Source organism: Dendrobium catenatum, unplaced genomic scaffold (assembly GCF_001605985.2).
Source record: "Dendrobium catenatum unplaced genomic scaffold, ASM160598v2 fragScaff_scaffold_306, whole genome shotgun sequence".
NCBI classification, from domain to species: Eukaryota; Viridiplantae; Streptophyta; class Magnoliopsida; order Asparagales; family Orchidaceae; genus Dendrobium; species Dendrobium catenatum.
Genome location: NW_021318768.1, coordinates 523,974 through 539,037, shown reverse-complemented (window position 1 = coordinate 539,037; position 15,064 = coordinate 523,974). Strand labels below are relative to the sequence as shown.

The window sequence follows — 15,064 nt, the reverse complement described above, 5'->3', positions numbered from 1 at the left end:
TATATGCCATTATTTTGGTGATGTGCAGAGATTAAAGTAGCGTGCACCATCTGTGCTTTAAATGCGCTATAGCGAATAGCACACTATTTTGCCATGTTTAGGAGATGCTATGAGGATGAGTATAGTGGTTGTGTTGATGAACGTAATTTAAAAAAAAAAATGATGTGAGAAATAGTGACGACGTTTAAGAGAATGCTAGTTTGGTTGATGATGATTCTAATTTTACAATTTGAATATGGGATTAATAAACAAATTTAAAAATTATTGCTTATATTTTCAGTAAAAGTATTCCGTTGAGAATATTTGTGGCCATCTTTCTTTATGGATGTTTAAGCTTCAATGAATTGCATTTTATCTTGGTGTTATGTATTTCTACAAGCTCGATAGTTTCATTTGTTAATCTTTTTTTTTTTTTTGTCATTATAGTTTCTTTTGATTTTTAACTTATATATATATATAATGTGTTGTTGAAATATTTATTTCCTATCACTTGGCAATTTTAAGAAGATAACTAACAAATTTATCCATTTAATAAATATAATATAAATTAACTAAGCAGTTTTGAAAATTTTTATGTTTTTTTGTTGAAAATTAAAACTCTAAGCTATGTGGAGTTCATTCCTATCTCTGTATCTTAGAACAATCTGTGAAAATCTAAATGCATGCATTAATACCTGTGAGAGTTTTCTTTTTTCCTCGCAATATCTAGCGGGTTATATGCTGCCAAACGTTATTATTACTAATGCTATTTATCTATTTACAGCTCTACATTGTGAAATGCTTTCCAATGTGCAGGTGACTGAGAATGGCAAGTTCAGTGTAATCTGGAACTTCCTCCAGGTGAAGAAAAGCACCATGAATGGTACCGCAACCAGGAAACCCTGAAGAGTTGCTATTGCAACCCTATTGTTCCCAAGGATGAATCCATTGTTTGCTGGTGCTGACTCCCCAGATGCTCCGCTGGTCGTGGCTACTCCTATGAAGGTTAGTTCCTTAAGTATATCTGGTCGGTGCTAATGCGTGTTGAGTTAATACTTATTACTGTTTGAAATTTTGCTATGTTATGCTTTTAATCTTAGAATTCCTTTGGGTTTTTTTCCTTGAAACTTTTCATTAGTTGCACTTTATTGTGCTTTATGGAAATTTGTTTGTTTGTTTTTATTGGAGTTCGAAATAACCAAGTTGAAACTTTGAACTTTTGTTACTTTGGCATATACCTTTCAAAAACTTTTTTAGATTGTTTTGTATTTGTGTGAATTTATTGGAGCATATATATATATATATATATATATATATATAAAATCATAGTAAAGCTTATATTATTGGAGGATTAACACTTTAAATGAAAAAAAATTGCCAAATTGTTAGATTTTCTTTGAAATGATTGGAATATAAAGTTTGAGTGATTATTTAGAATTGCACTACTTTTAAAGCAAATCTAATTGCTTTGAGATTTGTTTAACTAAATTCAAGTCACAACATACTTTTTTTTTTCATAATATCTTAATAGTTTCATACTTTTTCTGGGCTGACTTACAAATTGCGTTATATTTATTTAAATATATATATTTAAATTATTTATTTTTCTTTTTAATTACTTTTTTTTTTCGTTTATTTACTAGTCTACCCTTCTGCTTCTACCTTTGGGAACTTCTACGATAGCAGTTTTTTGTTTCTTATATTAATGGGCACCCTCCTTAATCATAGTATTTTTTTAATTTCCTATTTGATGATGAACTTTTTTTTTCTTATTTTCTAAAATTTAAAATTTTTATTTTTTTTATGATCACTTAGGTATGATTACTCAGTGAAAGAGGTCTCCATCTCACTAACTGATCATTAAAATTTGGAAGCTAAGTATCCAATCATAATATGAATGGGGCTTTGATGTGAACCAAACTTCGTAGTGAATTTCTGGATATTGGGCTTCAATTATTAAATACTTCAATGCTTCTTTTATATAAATATATATAATTATATATATTGTTTATTTTCAGTACTCATCAATGGCCTGATTGAAATTAGGCAAAAAATTCTCATATAATCAAAATTATGATTTCAAATCCTTAACTAAGTATCTGCACAGCCTCACCGACTTGTTTGCGATACATTGAAAAATATATCATAATTTCTATAAGAATTTATTGGAAGATTTGTACTTAAAAATCTTATTTTTTCTATTCTAATTAAAAATTTGGCATTAATTTAGTTGAATTTTTTATTAGATTATTTTAGTTAAAATTTCATTAAATTCTTCATGTTCATTTAAAAGGCAAGATTTAATGCTATTGTATAAGTCAGATATTGTGATTTAGTCCATTGCTAATTCTTATCATAATTGTGATTTGTTTATTAATTAATCCATGGAGGAATTCTATTGGCTCTTTAATATTATTAGGAGATTTCTCTTTTGTTTTTATTGCTCAATCACATCTTGAAATTATTAGGCCCAAATTAGAAAATTTTCTTAAACAAAATTCCTTTCAATTTTGATGTTAAGAAAATTAGTATGTTAGTAGACAAATTTATTTTTATTATTTTTTATTAGCATAAATGGTGGGGCCACAAAGAGATTAGGGTTGGGTACCTGTCATTAAGAATTAAAAAAAGTATTATTTATATAATAAAATTTTTTGTACTTTTTAATTATATAATTTTTTTTATCCATGAGTTAATATTAATGGAGGTCACATAAATTTTAAAATTTATTTATATAACACTAATGTCTCTCAATCATTTCACAATATAATTTTTTTAAAAAAGTAAAATTCTTACTAAGTAATTTAAATCTTTGAGTGTAATATAAATAAATATTAAAGGTGTGTGGGTATATATATAGAAAACCATTATCTTATTAAATTTCTAATACAAAATAATTCTTTAATTTAAGAAAAAAACGTAATATCGCAATATTCTATTAAAAATTTAATCATGATGAATTTTATAATTATTTTAAGAATAATATAATATGCAAGTAATCAATTAAAAAACATTTTTTTTCTTTATCTTTATCTAATGTTAGGGAATTAGTCTTTTGAAGGTTATGACTTGATGAATATTTTATACATTATTCTGATGTAATGATCATTGACTTTTTTTGGTCATATTGATGTAATGATCATTAATTGCTTTTATATATAAAACTTTATTGATGTAATGATCATTGATTTTTTCATATTCTAAAGATTATTGGACCAATATTTATTTATTGATTAAAGTGAGAAATGAACATAAAATTATAAATTGATATATATAACTTAATTTATATGATGCATAGTTGTTTTTCCATAATAATTTATTATTAGAGGCTCTGTTAGACTAAATAAAAAATCAAAGACGTGTTTCTCCAAATTAAATTCAAAATTTTACTATGCCACCTATAAAAGTCTAAAATCTGATTATAGAAGAAACTATATATATAACAAATAAGGTGCATGAGCATACCTAGCTCTTCTTGATCTGTTGTTTAGGAGCTTTAGCTATCAACTGAAAGGTATTGAATTTGAGTTTTGTGTATGAATTTGTCTTAATAAGAACATTCAGATAGAAGTAGTAAAATTAGAGAATTTTTTACATGAAGAACTTGGAAATGAAAAAAACCATAGGGTCTGCCTTAGTTATAAAATTCACTATATAATAAATAATATAGAGATACTCAGTTCTTTAGTTTTAAAGAAGAGGGATAATACAAAGATCAATCTGTACCCAACAACAATGCTTAATTTTCTCAATTGGGATTATAATAATTGATGTCCATGGGAGTGTAAATATACTCAATAACACAGTTAAAATCTGATTAGCATTATGGAGATGGATGTGAATTTTGAAGTCAGTTGTCAATGGCGATGATGATCGTTAGTGGCGATAGCTAGTGGTGATCGTTTAAGGCGATGTCTGAAAAATGCAAGAGAGTTCTCTCTGTATATCTCTTTCTCCATCTCCCCCTCATATAAAAAATGAGGGACTGTTTATAGATTTTTGAGAGTGACATGCTTTTATTTTTATTTATTTTTTAAAGGTTTTTGAGAGTGGCATGTTCTATAAATATTGAGAAAATCTAGGGCAAAGTGAGAGTGCTTTATCAAATGATTTATATTAATTCCTTTGATCATGAATCTTTCATCAAGCATTTAAATACCTTAATGATGTCAAAATTAGGTGATCTTAGGCTCCTTAGATCCATCTCGTTGAGCCACTCGATTAGATTATAAGCATTATATATCTGGAGATAATTTGATTATCTAATTAATGCGTTGAAGCTTTCAAATATATTTCAATCCCTTAATTTGAGACTATTTAGACTAGGATTGCACCAATTTTGGTGTCATTGAGTTCATCTTGTCAAGGTGTTCAAATTGACTGTAAGTTTGCTAACATTGAAGTTCGGATGATCCCAAATTTAATTTTGAAAGTTTTCAATTCAAATATATTTTGAGATTAGTGCTTGATTAAGGTAATTTTTTTGTGATTTATCACTAATAAAGAGATATCAAAATTCATTATTCTAACTATATGTTCAAGGATTATAACAAGCAGCAGAAAAATATAATGCTTTATATAAGAAATGCAATACATTTGAAATATTATAAATTATTTTGATGAGTGTAAAATAAATATATATAATTATTTTTTTTTTTTGCTTGAATTAAAATAAATATAATGTAAAGCTTTGTGATGATTAGTGAGTGAAAACTGTAGTCATTGGTTGATATTAGCAATGGTGAGCGGTAGCCAACCACAATGGCTTGGTGGCTAAAGATTGTTAGCAATAATGTCTAAGAATTTACATTGTAGTTGAAAAATGAATGAATCTAACAATTTCCAAATTCACCAAAAAATGAGTTAGAGAGTAAATCTGAAATGCTAAAAAAATTCACCCCATATTTTTGTAAGGGGTAGTTTGGTTGCTTGAAAAAGGAATGCATTGTAAAAGGCAAGGTAATGAAAATTGGGGTTTAACCAAATGATATAATAAATACTATTTTTATTTGAATATATCATAATTTATCAATATTAATGCAATCATATAAAATATAAATAAATATTAAACATACTAAATGATTATGAAATATAAAACATGAATGATTATTTTTTTTAATTGAAGACATGAAGCTTTGAGTAATTGACCTATTCTATAAAATCTTCAATTCTCTTTTTCTAACATGTGAAACTGTTTAAAATTAAATGAGCAAAAGAAATTGAATATTAGAGAAATGCTATATAAGTAACATAAAGTGAAGCATAATAATGAAAATGTATTTATACTATAATTTTTTTTAAACAATAAAATCACAAATTTGTATGATATTCAATTGTTTAAATAAGTTTACATAAAAAAATTCAAAACTCAAAATACTTCAAGTGAATCTAATAGTCATCCCTTAAATTTGTATGATCAAATGATGGATCCCCAAATCCTTTTTCACCAAAATCTTCCAGCCCAAATGCTTCAACATCCTCACATGAAAGTATGTCATGTCTATCACATATATTAGCTAAGTTGTCTTAATATGCAAATCATTAATGTGAAATAATAAGTCTATAATTTATATTTCACTCAAATAATATAAGTTAAGCTACAATCTTACCAGGGGTTGGCTAGTCGATGTTATCTTTGGTTCTATATCTATAAGAATTGCATCATCTTAATAAATTTTTTATTTCCAAGTCGTCTAAATATAATTCTTGAGTTGGCTCATCAGCAAGGATCTAAAAGTTAACAAACTTGATACTTATATAGTCTAAAGGATCATAACTCTTTTTTTTTTAAGTTACAACATGTATAATTATTATAAAAAAATTATAAATATGATATGCATCAATATTTAAAAAGATATTTAATTATAGTTGTAGATAATGAATATTCGTTAAATTGAGATTATAATGAATGTATACTAGATCTTTTAACATTTAGTGCTCAAGATGATTTTATCTTTTAATATGAACCTGCTAAAACACACTCCAATTCCTCTCATAGCCTAATGAAGATGATGTTTGATTAAGAAGTCTAACATCCACTTTCTATATATTTGGCACAGTAGAGTCAAACATCTACCACCATTCATCTACAAATTAATAAACATACATTGGTTTGTTCAAATGTATTTATTGTAAGCAGAAACATCATAGCTTAAGTAAATATTAAAATGCAACTTAAATTTTATTATCTTACCACGTTGCATTTCTTTTTCCATTTTTAATGCAATTGTCTTCACAAAACTTTCTAAATTATCATGAAAAAGCTCCATCTCATTCATTATCAAAGATATTTTAGTATATATGTCTTTATTGCCAATCTATTCAATTAAACCTGGTTTAACTTCAGACTTGTGGCAAAAATTTTCTTAGTCATGCTAAAAATGAGGGTTGAGAAAATAAGCTGCTAAATGTATCCTCTTTCTTAGTTGATTATCTTATCTTCCCTTTATGATACTAGTGTAGAACTTGTACATTATTTCTATATTTTTAAACACACACTTTATTACTTTTCTAGCTTTGTACATACTATCATAAAGATGTCCAAGAGAAGACTTTTCATCTACATCAATAATTCTTACAAACCTGATTAAAGGTCATGATAATTTGGAAATTACTTACAAGTCATTCAAAATTCTTGCATCCAAAATAATGGAGGCTGCCTCCTTTCCCTTCAATATCTTAATAAACTTAAAACCAATATATGCCTTGCTATTACTAAATGCTTGCAAATCATGTTTGTGATCACGCACACTTCTTAAGATAATGAATGTTATTTCGATTATGGTACTCCTTATCTTAGAATTTCTATCCAACCTACTCTTTTTTTTAACCATGCTAATATAAAAGCATGATTATAAATAAAAATTATAATATTTTCATAATCTATGGCATGCTTTCAATATTTTTAGAACGAGGTTTATGCAATGTGCAACATAAGATGAACAATATATGCTTCTAAATTTTTCATGCAATAACTTACTAATTTTCTTATAATTTATTGTGTTATTTGTCATAAAATGAGCTATATTTTCTAGACCAATTCATTCAACAGTATCAGTGAATAAGGAATATAATATTGTACAATCTTTAATGATATCAAATGTATATACTGATTTTAAAAATGAAATTCCATGAGAAAAATATACAAGAAAATTTATCAATGTCATTTTTCTTATATTTTTCCTACCATCAACCATCAATGTATAATCAATTTCTTTTCATATTCTTTTGTAAGATTCAATTAACGACTTGCATTACTTTTTAGAATTTCATAATAAATTCACTCTTAATCTATAATAAAAGAGTACCTTGTAACTAGGTCTTATTATAATAATTACATTAATAACCCCTGCACAAAAGATGAATTAATAGCATTGAATGAAATATAGTTGTCATAAAATCACCTGACAAATGCCAAATTAGTACGTTGCACTGTATCTTTAAATGTCATTACACTTTTTAGGGATAGTTGAAATCATGGTATTATGTGTGGAATATGATTGTGTTGAAAAATCGAGGTCTTTTGTTGTCTCAGATCGTAAAGCTTGTAAGGTACACTGGAGGGTGTGAGCGGCATACCCCTTGGAATTTTTTTTTGTCGTATAATGCCTCAGCACTGTATACATGAATGCCTCAGTGTTGTGTTTCCGAGTGCCCTAGCACTACACGCAGAGATCAGAGCACCGCATGGCCTAGATACGGTGTTGTAGTTCAAAATAAAGGCTTGAGCACTGTAGCACTTTAAACTGGTATCGCAGGACTGCGAGATGACTATATGATTCTTTCTCTTTTTTCTAAAGGTTTGTGCCCCTTGGGAGTTATTTCACTTGGCTTTCTCTTGTATTTTTAGTTAAGAAAAGTGTGAGAATAGTGCATGTGAGAAGAGAAGCAAGGAAAGAGTGAGAGAGAAGAGTTTTGTACTTATTTCTCCCAATTTTTATAGTGGATTTTTTGATGTGGCGTGGCTCTATGATTTTTCCCTATTTTGGATTTTCCACAATAATTCCTTGTTTCCTTTACTTTTATTCTGCTTTTACTTTATTTCTTGTTTGGTCATTATGGTGTTTACTCCTCATCATCCCCAACACATAATTTTGTTCTAGATGCAAAAAAGTTATCCATTTAATCAATTTTTCTTTTTTCCTTTATCAATCCCTTTGCCTCATGCATTTGGACTTTCTGATTTCGGGAGTGAACATGAACCCCTCTCTTCCTCTTTTGGATTATTAACAAACAAATCAATACTATGTAATAAGTCCTCTTGTGCTTTTTATTTTCTCTTTGTTATTTCATTCAAATTGTGTTGCATCAGATGATAGATGTAATGTGACACTTCCTTACAAGAATTAATGTTACATTTAATCTCTGCTAGGTGCTGATTCATTTTATTAATGCCTCTACCTTTATAAATTGTTCTATAATGAAGATATTTGTATTGTTTCATACCATCAACAACTTTACTCTAAGAAAAATAATTTTAAACAATATTTACCTTCCCCTACATGCTTTTAAGTTGAATGTGCAGATTGATTGTTTTGTTAATCCATTCTATGATATTAAACCTAATAACCCGCAGTTTAATTTGAATATAATCATGTGAAAGGACGAGGATAAAAAATCCAATACTTAAAAGAAAAAGTTCAAATTCATTTCAATATGATGTTAAACATTCCTCACTTTTATAAGAAATTTAAATAGTAAAAAAAAATTTTAATGGAAACTGCAATGAAAAGCTAATTGAAAAAATAAAAATAAAAATTATTGGAGAGTTGATGGAAATTAGCCAATTACTATCAACAACACAAATATTAAGAAGCTTCATGGATTGCCAAAGCAATGTTATTACTCATAGTCAAACTAAGTTATATTTTAATGAGGTACTTTAATTGAATGTGTTGGTTAAATTAATAAGTTTTATCAGAACGTAAAATTCATTAATAATTTCTACTAAATTCTTAGGAAAAAGGAAAAAATAACAAATTCCTAGATAAAATAAGAACATGAAATAAGTGCAAAAACATTAAAAAAGGTATGCCTAATGCCAATATAAGAAGATGACTTCTCCCTTAATTAAGTAATCAAAAGAACCATATGTTCAACTTGCATACATAAAAAAAGAAATATAAAAAGAGAATTTTATTCAATTACAATTTTTTCTTATATAAATCAAAACATATGATCAATTTAAACTAAAATTAAATCCCAAAACTTAATATATGAATGAATAGAACTTAAAATTACAAGCAATAAATTTTTAAATCCTAAATTCCATCAATTAACTAAGCATACCACGTGTTTCTCCCAAACTAAGTAACTAACTGGAGATCATAGTCACAAAAATACATATTTTTAAAAAGAAATTTCCACAAAATAATATAATACAATCCATTCCGCTGGATAAGTAGAAGGAATATAGAGAGAAAACAAAAACAATACTCCAAAAGGCACTATCTGATAAGACTTTCTTATGTATGAAGAAGATTTCAAGGTCACTTTGCTAGCATCGTAAGAAAAAAATGGAAATATTATTAGACTTCCAACAAGCATATTCATTGATATCAAACAACAACAAGCTCTTCTTCATTCCGATGTATGGGGCCCTTTCCCAATTTATCCTGACAAGGTTTTAAATATTACTTGCTTATAATGGATGACTTCTCTCACTATGTATGATTGTTTCCCATAAGAATAAAATTCGAAGTAGCAAATATTTTCATTAACTTTACTCACCTCGTTACAAATCAATTGTCCATTAAAATAAAATGCCTACGTACTGACTACGACACTGAATTCCTTAATCACACTCTCATATAATTTTTTTTTTTATATCATGGCATCCTCCACCAAACAAGCTGTCAATACACTCCTGAGCAAAATTGACTAGACGATCCCAAACACTGCCACATCATTGAAACAACTCGAACGCTCCTTCATGAAGCTCACCTTCTCTATTATCCATGGCCAGATGTGGCTCTAACTACTACTATCTATCTTGCCACACTCCTACAATCATCTACACATCTTTGGGTGTGCATGGTTCCCATCGTTTCCTCCTTCACATTGCCATAAACTTAAACCAAAATCCACAATTTGCATCTTCATAGGTTACTCCAACATACACAGGGGATACAAACGCCTAAATCAATCCACTGGAAATATTTTCATATCCTATCATGTTCAATTTGATGAATCTACAATCCCATTTATCCAACTGCCATCACAGACATCCATCAATCCCACTACCTCCAATCTATTTCTCCTAATTCCCATTTCAAATGCATCACCACCTACTGAGTAGATCCATTCTTCCATTCTCCTAATAAGCTCCATCATCTCCTCCACAACCAAAACTCCTACTACCAAAATTGACCCCCATCTACCTTGCTCCTACCTCTTCCTCAACTTTTCCCTCTATAAATAGCCCAACAAATCAATTTTCCCATCATCCTATGGTAACATGATCCCAAACTAGCCACTTAAGACCTTGCCAAATCCTGATCCTCTTTGCTTCACCACCGAACCAACTACATTCACTGAAGCCAATAAATGCCTCGAATGAAGAAATGCAATGGCAACATAATTTAGTGCATTGTAATAAAAGGATATATGAACACTTGTTCCTAAACCACCAAATCTTAAACCTCTTGGTTGATGCTGGACCTATCGACTCAAACTTCATCCAAATGGTTCAATACATAGATACAAAGCATGGTTCAATACATAGATACCTTATAGAACTAGCCGAGGCTAACCAAGAGGGGGTTGAATTGGTGATTTTAAAAAATCTTTAAAAAAAAATCTTTTTTGTAATTTTAACCCTCTAAAGATGATTTTAATCGTGGATGCGGAAGAAAATAATTTTCACAAAATAATTAAAATCAAATATTTCAAACCATGCAAATAATTATGAAAAATTAAAATACGAAGATAATAAGCAAAACAAACGAACCAGAATTTTTACTAGTTAAGGCAACCTGACTTACGTCCACTCCCAAAACCTCCGTTTTAGATATTATACTAAAATAGTGACTCTTCTTTTGCTCTCATAAGGAGGAGGAGAAGCTTTTATAGACTATAGTTCACCAATCCGGTGTGGAAGAGAACTGACCTAACTATTTTGTAGGTAGAGAACCTTAACTCTCTTTTCTGATTCCAGATGAAGGCAAAGAACCCAACTCTTTTTCTCCCTCCAGGAGATGACAGAGAACCTCAACTTTATTTTTTTATGGTCAAAGAACCAAACTATATTCTCATCCTCCAAGTGATGGTTAGAGAACTAAACTCTATTTCTCCCTCCAGGAGATGATAGAGAACCATGATTTACTAAAGAGCTTCTCTTCTAAGCCACCAAGAAATAAGGCAGATGCTTAGAGGAACTAGGCAAGATCCTTGCTTAGAGAAACCTTATGAATCCCCTCATAACTCTCCCTCACAAATAAGATCTCCCTATATTCTCTCTCAAAAGCTCTCCTAAGTCTCTTCTTAAAGCTCCCTCTCAAAAACACTCAGTAGCTAAAGATTCTTCAAAGAGTTCTTGTGAATCCTTAAATAGAGGGCTTCAGGAAACCCTAAATTTCAAGAGAAGCATCTTCTATTCATACCTTACAATAGTAGGATTGTATAGGATGATCAATACATAACTACACTCATTCTGTATGATGCGAATATTTATCTAAATAAACTATTCAAAACTTATAAACATATCGTACAGTACGATCCAAGATTGTTTGATACGATTTGTTGAATTTCTTTTATTCGTTTGGTATGATATCTAAGACGACCATGTTTTGTTCTCAAGTGATTGTACCACACTCGTAACATCGTACAATATGGTTAGTTGATTTAAGCAAGTCATCTGGTATGATGGAACCATTATACAGTATAATTAGTTAAAAAAATTATGGGTTTATTTTGCACAAACTATGCCATATTTTATACTATGTCCATTATATGATAGATCTACAATCGTACAGTATGATTTATGATCATATAATATGATCGATCATCATTAATTAGCCATGATTCGATTACTTGATTTTGGGGGACAATTTAAGTAAGATATTAAAGAGAAATGTAAGGTACAATAGAATCATACAGTATAATTAGTTTTAAAAATCATTTCTGGATTTCTTACTTAAATTCTCTAGTGGCTAGGGTTTTGCCTGATGAAATAAATCATACAGTATGACCCTAAGATCATAAATTATAATTAGTTCAAATAAACTAATTTGACAACCCATATTTAAAATATTTTTTTTTTTGAATATGTATTCATATAATACAATTAAAAATTGTACACAATGAATAGTTTAGAAAATATTTTAAATAATCAAATTTTCTCTCTCCCCATGTATGTGTGCATGGTTGCTTAGCTTTAGTATCCACCCTATATAATCTTGACATAAGAAAGGTAAAAATGCATAAAGACTAAAATCATAGACTATAACACTAGTCTACCCAATTTTGAGCTAATCATATTGGCAAATGAACTGTAGATTATTTTCTTGAAATGTTAGGGTGCACGAAATAAAATTAGATATGCTAGAATAACACTTAATTAAGAGAAAGTAGTAAGAAAGAAATAATATTTGTAATAATCAAAATCATAGTACTTGGATCTAAATCTACAAAAATTGTAAGGACTCTGATCAGGTGGAGGTGGTGGTGATGGTGGTTGGAAGAATCAATTAATTTCAATAAATTTTTTTAATAAGAAATTTACCACTTGATTAGATTCAAAAGCTTAGTAAGAAATGTATTAACTCCACCTAAACCCAAAAAAGATTAGGGATTTAAATTATGTTAACCTAGTTGAAGCTTCATACAAGCAAAAATAGGCTTATATATATATATATATAATTCTAATTCAAGATAGTTTAAAAATTAAAGAAAGAAATTGAATCTTTACGCATCTGTTCATTTTTATAATTTGCTTCCTTTCTAAATTTTAAAAGAAAATTATCTCAGTTATAAGATTATCTTCCAAATATAAGAGAAGAATACTCACTCTCTTATATAAGGAAAAAAATCTATAAAGCAAACCCAATCCTATGATAAGAATGAATAACTTGATTAAAAAAATTATGAAGTGGATTCATTAACTTACAGATGACGACTATAAGATAGAAAATTATAGGAATATGAAAAAGATTTTTATTCCTAAGTCCAATTTTAATTTCAAATAGATTTTAATTAAAAAAAATTAAATTACCCCACTAAAGGAATGAGAGGGAGAGAAGAAATAAAATTTTATGGATAATCATGAATTTTCTTCTTTGATTGTTAAGAGGAGTCAACCATCACTAAATATTTTAAGTAAAAAAGAGGCAAGTATAAAAAAAGTGGTAAGTTCTCAATTTAAAAAGAATAAGTCAACTACTATTATGAGCAATGATTTGATTATTTTATACATATCATATAATACAATGTGGATCATATAATATAATGTGAAGAAAAATATGACTTGGGTGCATTGATTAGGGAGACTTTACAAAGGGAAAAAAGGCATGTAAAGAATAATGAAAATCACAAACATAAATATCTTAATACAAAATAAAAACACTAAAAATAACACAAAAAACAAAATATTTACATTTCCAAATTCCAAATCATTGTAATTCAAGAATGAATATATATGACATCTAATCTAGTTCTCAAGGTGCTAAAAGTTTCAAAAGCTAATAGTTTTATAAAGCTATCTACTAGTTGACTTTTAGTGGCTACATGATGCAGCTTTATATATCCCTTGGTGACATGGCCTCTAATGAAATTATGTCTTATGTCTATGTGTTTGGCTATGGAGTGTTGAATTAGATTCTTTAAAATCTAGATGACACTAGTGTTACTACACATGATTAGAATGGTGCCTACAAGTAGTCCAAGATATGGGATTTATTGCTTTAACCAAAGGACTTGTGCAATACAACTCCCTATAGCTATGTATTCTACTTCAATAATAGATAGGGCTATAGAGTTTTATTTTTTACTAGATCAGGAGACTAAAGATTATCCTATGAATTGGCAACTTCCAGAAGTGCCTTTTCTTTCAATCCTATATCCTGCAAAGTTTGAATTAAAATATCATATGATCTTAAAAGAAGTACTATATCTAGAATATCAAATTCCAACTTTTGAGTTTCTAAGAGATATTTATGAATTCTCTTAAATATAGCTAGATTAGATTCTTTTGGATTAGTGTGAAATCTAGCTCAGAGACATATACTAAATATTATATCAGGTATACTGGTAGTCAAATAGAGAAGTGATCCAATTATTCCTCTATACATTTTATGATCTATTGACTTTCTATTTAGGTCCTTATTTAATTGAATGGTAGAGCTCATGCGAGTATTTATTGCCTAAAAAATGTGAGTTTTATTTCCCTTAGTATTATCCATTTTATATTTCTTAAGAATCTTCTTGATGAATTTAACTTGGCTAAGATATGTTTCATCATCCCCCTGCTTTACACTAAATCCAAGAAAATAGGAAAGCTTTCCCATCATACTCATTTCAAATTCCTCATTATTTTTGAAAATTCTCACAATTTTTTTTATTAATCGATCCAAACAGCATGTCATCAACATAGATCTGAATTAGGTTATCTTTTTTTTTTCTTGAAAAAAAAAAAAAGAATAATGAGTAGGTTGTCTTTTTCTTTCTTTAAAAATAGGACAGTGTCTATATTTCCCTTAACAAAACATTTATCTAGAAGGAAGGTGCTCAGCCTGTCATACTAGGCTCTTGGTGCATGCTTTAATCCATATGATACATTCTTTAGTTTAAATATATGATTGAAAATTTTAGAGCTCTAAAATCTTGGAGATTTTTCAACATCAATATCTTCTTTAATTACTCCACTTAGGAAGACATTTTTTACATCCATTTGATATAGCTTAAATCCTTTAAAGCTAATAAAGTCTAACAAGACTCTAATGGCTTCTAATATTGCTATAGGGGCAAATTGTCTCTTCAAAATCAATCCCCTCTATTTGATTTTACATCTTAGCCACTAATCTAGTCTTATTTATAATTATTGTTCCTCATCCATTCATCTTATTTTTAAACACCCATTTGATTCCTACCA

The 15,064-nt window shown here is 28.6% G+C and overlaps 1 protein-coding gene across 9 annotated transcripts in view; it reads left to right on the top strand.

Moving 5' to 3' along the window:
* The window catches only part of LOC110115722 (probable histidine kinase 2), a 48,494-nt gene extending 46,559 nt beyond the window's left edge, over positions 1-1,935 (top strand). For 7 of the 9 annotated variants that reach the window (XM_028693496.1, XM_028693495.1, XM_028693498.1 and 4 more), the window contains one exon: positions 796-1,247. The gene's annotated coding sequence lies outside the window, so the exon portion shown is untranslated. Of the gene's footprint in view, positions 1-763; positions 1,248-1,794 lie in introns of those variants that run through there. The other 2 variants (XM_028693490.1, XM_028693491.1) reach the window with 2 other exon arrangements.
* Positions 1,936-15,064: the final 13,129 nt, after the last annotated feature.